Raw genomic sequence first — 6,051 nt, forward strand, 5'->3', positions numbered from 1 at the left:
AACTGAGGCCTTGTCTCCAAGGCGTGGTGGGCATTCAGCTGTTTCTTTACAGATCAATTAACATAGCAACTTTTCTAAAGGGGCTTGAATTAACACTTTGCAGAAGTTGATTTACATCAACGGCCCATGTCAAAACATGTTATTTTTATTTAGTGTTTTTTGGGGGACCGACTGATAAAGAGAAGAAGAGCAAAATATACCTCTCCAAGCCACACTCCTTGACACTGTACTGCCCTTGAGCTATTAAAGGAAGTGTAAGAGGCAAATCCACAAACAAATCTTTTGTATAGAAAAACACAATTTACAAATGTACCTAGTAGGTGTCAGAATTACTCACAAAATTGTATGACCCCAACTTTTGGAACCATTTATTTGCCTCATTTTCTGCCATCTTATTTCGTTTTCCAGATGTCTTAGAAGGTGTTTCCTGCTCGTTCCCAATGCAGGAACCCTCTGGGACAGGAAGGCAAGCTCACAAGGAACGTACAACCTGTCTGCTCCTTCCATGTCCCCTGATGAGCCTGCTCCAGGGCCTCTAGGGCCTCCACCTCTGTATTCTCCCTACTCAGCTGACTTTACAGGGCCACCCTCCTGTTTGCTTCTTTTACTCCCACTGGTGACAATCGCAGACTTATACTTAAGGATCTCAACAGCATTTTTCCTTTCTTCATTTTCCAGCTGGGTCTCTTATCTCAAATCCCTTACAGAAGGAGATAAGCAGTGAACAACCGGGAGAATGAAGTCCCTTACACATCCTTGCCTGTGTAATAATATCAGTAAGGCCCATTATTAGCCCTTCATGAACCTTGTGTCACATCAGCCCTGAGGTTCAGTGGGTAATGTGACCCACCCAGGTTATGCAGCTGTTGGTGTACCACACTTTCTCCAGGACTTTTAGGTCACCTTGGAGGACCCTGTGTTTCTGACTGAGCCAGGCTCAAAGCTGAAGTTTACATACTCCCACTGTAAGTGACTTTCACCAGTACTGACCTACATACCTGCCTGAAGGACAGAACAGGGACAGGTTTGTGAGCCCAAACAGGATGGGTGGCGGCTTTCCAGTAGTTCCTCTCCATGGTGAGTAGCTCACCTTCTATGCAGGGAATGCATTGGAGAACTGCTTTGCAGTCCTCCCCTCGCACGGAGGCCTCATCACCTTCCTAGTCACACGGGTTACTGCCCCATTCACTTCCTGCCCAGACTCATTGCCAGCTGCAGCCTCAGCCCACAGGCCCAGCAGGCACCTGGGAAACAGCTGCAGGTGACCCAGATAGTTTGTGTCAAGGCCAGCCCAGCCCAGCCTGCAAGGAGCAATTCATGGAACCCAAAGCTCTCACCAGGAGAAACAGTCCCAGGAGCTCTCACCAGCTGGTCAGGGAGGTAGAGGCATGCGGTCAGCTGCCCTAGGGCCACCCTTTGGGTCTAGGAGACAGTCAGTCCCAGGACTGCAGCAACCAGACAGACCCAGAGACGTGCCATCTCCAGGGTGGTGAATCAATCTGCACTTGGATGGGGCCACCAGTTCACATGTGGCACCCTGGCCTCACTGCTCAGCAACCTAATTCAGCATCTGAACAATCAGAATCATACATAGACTAAGAAGAATTATTCAGCATCAAGGAAGCAAATTGGAGTAATCCAGAAATCTTCATGAATTCTCTGCACTGGAAGAAAGGATTAAAATCTAAGCAAGGTAGAGGACTGCAATAGGAAAAAACCCTCAAGTGTGGCAAGAGAAACTATAATTAAAATAGCAAATTGCAATTTTGAGGTGAGGAGAGGTTAGATGAGTGTAAAGACCAAGGGACATCCACTGAAGCAACTGACAGAAATGATTCCCAGGGATGTTTTGGGGAGAAAAATCCATCTGGAAACAGAGAAAAGGAAATGAAACAAGAATTTGCTGCATTATTTAAAGCTTTCCATGGTGGGGGTAGGGTAGGGGACATTCAGGAGAGAGGAGGTTAAGAGAGAAGAGAATGGAATTGCTCTACCAAAGGGGATTAAAAGAATCACAAGGGCTTTTTAAAATGACTCAAGCAAAAAAAAAAAAAAAAAAAAAAAAAAGGATGCAAATAATTCTAGGCTGTGAAATTAATGGCAGCCAAGATTCTTAGTTCATTCTTTTTTTTTTTTTGGCTGCGTTGGGTCATTTTTTTGCTGAGCACAGGCTTTCTCTAGTTGCGGAGAGCGGGAGCCACTCTTCATTGCAGTGCAAGGGCCCCTCATTGCAGTGGCTTCTCTTGTTGCAGAGCACGGGCTCTAGGCTGCATGGGCTTCAGTAGTTGTGGCTCGCGGGCTCTAGAGCGCAGGCTCAGTAGATATGGTGCACAGGCTTAGGTGCTCTGCGGCATGTGGGATCTTCCCAGACCAGGGATGGAACCCGTGTCCCCTGCATTGGCAGGCAGATTTTTAGCCACTGCGCCACCAGGGAAGTCCCCTTAGTTCATTCTTTAAATCTGCTTAACAGGAAAAATGAAGGAGAGACATTTGTATGCTTGGTGAGTGATGAAGTCCTTGAAAATGCAGTTCTATAGAGCACTGACAAAACAAACGCATGACAGAGAATATGTGTCCTGGGATAGGACAGAGCTGGCAGGGAACTCAGACCCTGTGGCGGGGCAATCTGCTTACGTAAAAATACCTGATATTCCCTCCCTTGAATATTTGGCTTCCCAAATATGTGACTCCTTCATGGAAGTCTCCACATCATATCCAGAAATTGGCAAAGTCTAAAGATAATCTTGTAACATATCACATTGGAATTAGGAGGCCTGGGTTTGAATCTTAGTGCCGTCACTTACCAGCTTTGTGACCTTGGGTCAGTCACTTAACCTCTCTGAGTTTCATCACTTTATAGGACTGTGGTGAGGACTAAATGGGATTAAATACGAGCAAGTACCTGTCATAGTGTTGGGTCCATGGTAGGCTATCAGTGAAGGTTCATTGAATCTAAATCCTCCACCTCTTGTCAATTTCTTTGGTCCAAAGGACCTTCTTCATTGAGTCCTGTCCTTGGAACACACTGCTTCCATTTTAGAGCTCATTAGAAAACACATAGGCCTAGAACCCCAGGGGAGGTACAAGTGACTCCGAGCCCCAGCAAAGTCTTCACATCCTCTCTCATCTAAATGTCGACATGCAGAGTAGTCCGCCCTGTTGGTCCAGCAGACCACTGCACACAGCCCCTCACACTCAAGCCCACCTCTGTGCTTTACCACACTGAGGCTCCCTCTTCAGCCCAGCTCTTTCCCCTCAGTCTTTTCCAGCTCCTTCCCAGAGGCAACCTCCCCACCCTCGTGAGATGTCTGTACATCCTGGGGCCCAGACTCACCCTGAGGGAGCCCAGCATGTGGGATTGATGCCCTGGTCCTTCCCTGTGAGAGAGGCTGTGGGGAGAAGAGAGAGGGAGAACAGTTGGGAAACAAACCAGATTTCTAAGCAGAGATGATGGGACTTAGGCCCTGGGGCAGCAGTGGGATTGTTGAGACAGTCTAGGGAGGGGGTCAGCAGGACCCCTTGATGAACTAGCTCTGGGTCAGGAGGATGAGAGGGGAGTCTAAATAGACCCACATACCCCCTTGGCCAGGGACACAAGGTCTCTCTCTCCAGGGCTGGCAGTGGTGGATGATTTCCCAGATACTACCTGGGCTCTGCCCTGCAGCTGTTGGCCACATTACCTGGCCTGTTTTTAAATAGCTGCACCGGATTTTTCATTCTTCTTTAACAAGCACCTGAGACCTTCAGCTCGTGCTTGGCTGTGGAAGACGAGGCTCCTCCTGGGGCTGTGCTCCCCACCCTGAGGCTGGCCTACCTTGCCGTGGCTCTAAGGATCACGTCCAGAGGGCCTTTTAGTGCTCACTCTGTGCTCCCGAGCTCGAAGCTAACTACATTCCTGGGGGCAGCAAAGAGGAAATTAAACATCCCTTGTTTTCATCACTTCCCAAAGTGTGATGAGAATGGGATATAGTCACCAGGCCCAGGACTCTCCATTTTGCATTTGCCCCATGAGGCCCACCCAGCATCACTGTGCAGCTCTGGAAGAAGAGAAGTCTGCTCCCTGGGGGATGGGAGAGAATTGTTCAAACTTCTACCTTGCCAACCCTTTGGTGGCAGAGGTGGACACCACCCATCACCGGTAACCCTTGCCTGATATACCCACCTCCCCCCGGCTGTCTGGTCCAGAGGGAGTAGTTTGGAAACTGCACAAATCAAATGAGTCAATTACAAGACTGTGACTTGGAGCAAATCACTGATCATCTCTGAGCCTCAGTGTCTTCATCTGTAAAATAAGGACAATTATACATACCTCATGAGGCTGTCAGTAGGATAAACTAGAATATGCAAGTGCAACCTTTTGGTAAACTGTAAACCCCAAGTAAGAGGACCTTAATAATTGAGAGCTGGTCTGGCTTTCAAAAATGCTTTGTCAAAACCCTTTGGGAAGCCCACGACTTTTTAGGGCATGAGCCACCCACCTCCTTGCAAGGTCGGCAATAAACCTTTTTCTATTCCAAAATAATAATAATAATAAATAATAATAATTGAGTACTTACGCAGAGCCCAGGAAGCATGTCAGCCCATACCCCTTCTGGAGTCTGTCTTAGGCTCCTTGCCTAAGCCTACTTTGTACCCTAAGCTTACCTCTCTAATAGGCACTAACCAACCTGTATTATAATTATTGCTTTGCATATCAATCTCCTACAGTCTACTGACCACTCAGTTTCCTGGCCCACAGCAGGGGGCTCAGTACAAATTTGCTGAAGGAATAGGCTGAGGCCCTGGAAAGCGGGGCGTGAAGGTATGGCCAGATACGGCCACCAGGGGGCAATCAAGTCCTTCCCAAGCAGGTCAACTTAAGTCATTGTGGAGGCCCTTCTCAGAGGAAGAGAGAGAGCTCTTTAAGAATTGCTCTCTTACGGGTAAAGGCCAGGGCCTAGCGCCTGGGCTACGAATTCTCTTTGTGTCTGACATCAGCTCTGTACAAAGACAGGACCATATATCTACCATGGTGTTCAGAGTCCCTGTGTCTGTCCAGAGCCTGAGTGTCCAAGATGACCCTGGAGGAACCAGACTCTGCTGGGGGTGCGGGAACTGATGAGCTCTGCTGACAGGGTCCGAGGGCCAGTATATGCGTTGCGTGCATGCATACATGCTAGTCCCTGAATGATGTGTTTATGAGAGCTCTTGGCCCCTCCGTGGAGATCTGGCCACCCACCTACCCTCATAAGCAGTGTTGCAGAAAAGGACCAGACAGCACCGAGACCTGGGATGTAGGTCTGGTCCACCAACTGACCCACCCTCTGTGTGGCCTGAGCGAGTAGCTTCTCCTCTCTGGGCCTCAGTTTCCTCACCTGAGAAATGACAGCACCAGGCTAGGTGGCTAAGGGCCTTTCTAGCTCTGACCTTCATTCCCTGCGTCTCTGAGGTGAGGGCTGGTTCAAGTTCAAGGGCTCCAGGTAACCTTGAGGATTCTCAGACTGGTTTAGAACCTGAATCCTCAGAGAACCTGGGCCTCTGCTACCTCTGGCTTCCTATCAGGAAAATACCCAGACTCACTTCAGTGGTCACATACTGAATGCTGCCCTGGGCTCAAGAGAGGAAGGCTTTCAAATACCTGTGGGGATGCTGTCACTTGCCTTTCTGTCTGTGGAGGTTTCCCAGGTGGGACACTGGCAGCAGGCAGAGCCTAGGGCCTCAGTCTCTTGGGGCCTCTTCTCTCTGGGACCCCACCCTCGCCCCCTCCTTTCACCTTCAGGCAGAACAGGCCAGACAGATGAGAATCTACCCAAGCACAGGCTGCTGTTGAAATAAAGGCAGAGATGTTTCTTTATAATTTTCCCCTTGAAATAAACCCAGACTTAAGAACAACAGAAACACGCAAAATGTGTTTTTAGTGGAACCCAGATGGAGGGCTGGAAGCCCAGCGGGCTGTCTCCGTTGAGGGTTCTTGCCTCTGGAATTCTATCCTCTCCCCCCATCCCCCCTCAGGAACACCCCCACCCCACCCCCAGCCCTCGTCCTGGGGCTCTCCAGCCTGGGGCCCGCTCC

General features: G+C 49.2%; 1 long non-coding RNA gene across 1 annotated transcript; it reads right to left on the reverse strand.

Annotated features, from left to right (window-relative positions):
• Positions 1–2,355: 2,355 nt before the first annotated feature.
• LOC113622030 (uncharacterized) lies at positions 2,356–4,278 on the reverse strand. The gene is made up of 4 exons (XR_003433393.1): positions 4,163–4,278; positions 3,335–3,389; positions 2,903–3,063; positions 2,356–2,459 (listed from the first exon to the last, which is right to left on the reverse strand). It is a non-coding gene; the product is annotated as an uncharacterized LOC113622030 (long non-coding RNA).
• Positions 4,279–6,051: the final 1,773 nt, after the last annotated feature.

This window comes from Aethalodelphis obliquidens, unplaced genomic scaffold, assembly GCF_003676395.1.
Source record: "Aethalodelphis obliquidens isolate GAN/ISIS:26980383/991018 unplaced genomic scaffold, ASM367639v1 scaffold1, whole genome shotgun sequence".
NCBI classification, from domain to species: Eukaryota; Metazoa; Chordata; class Mammalia; order Artiodactyla; family Delphinidae; genus Aethalodelphis; species Aethalodelphis obliquidens.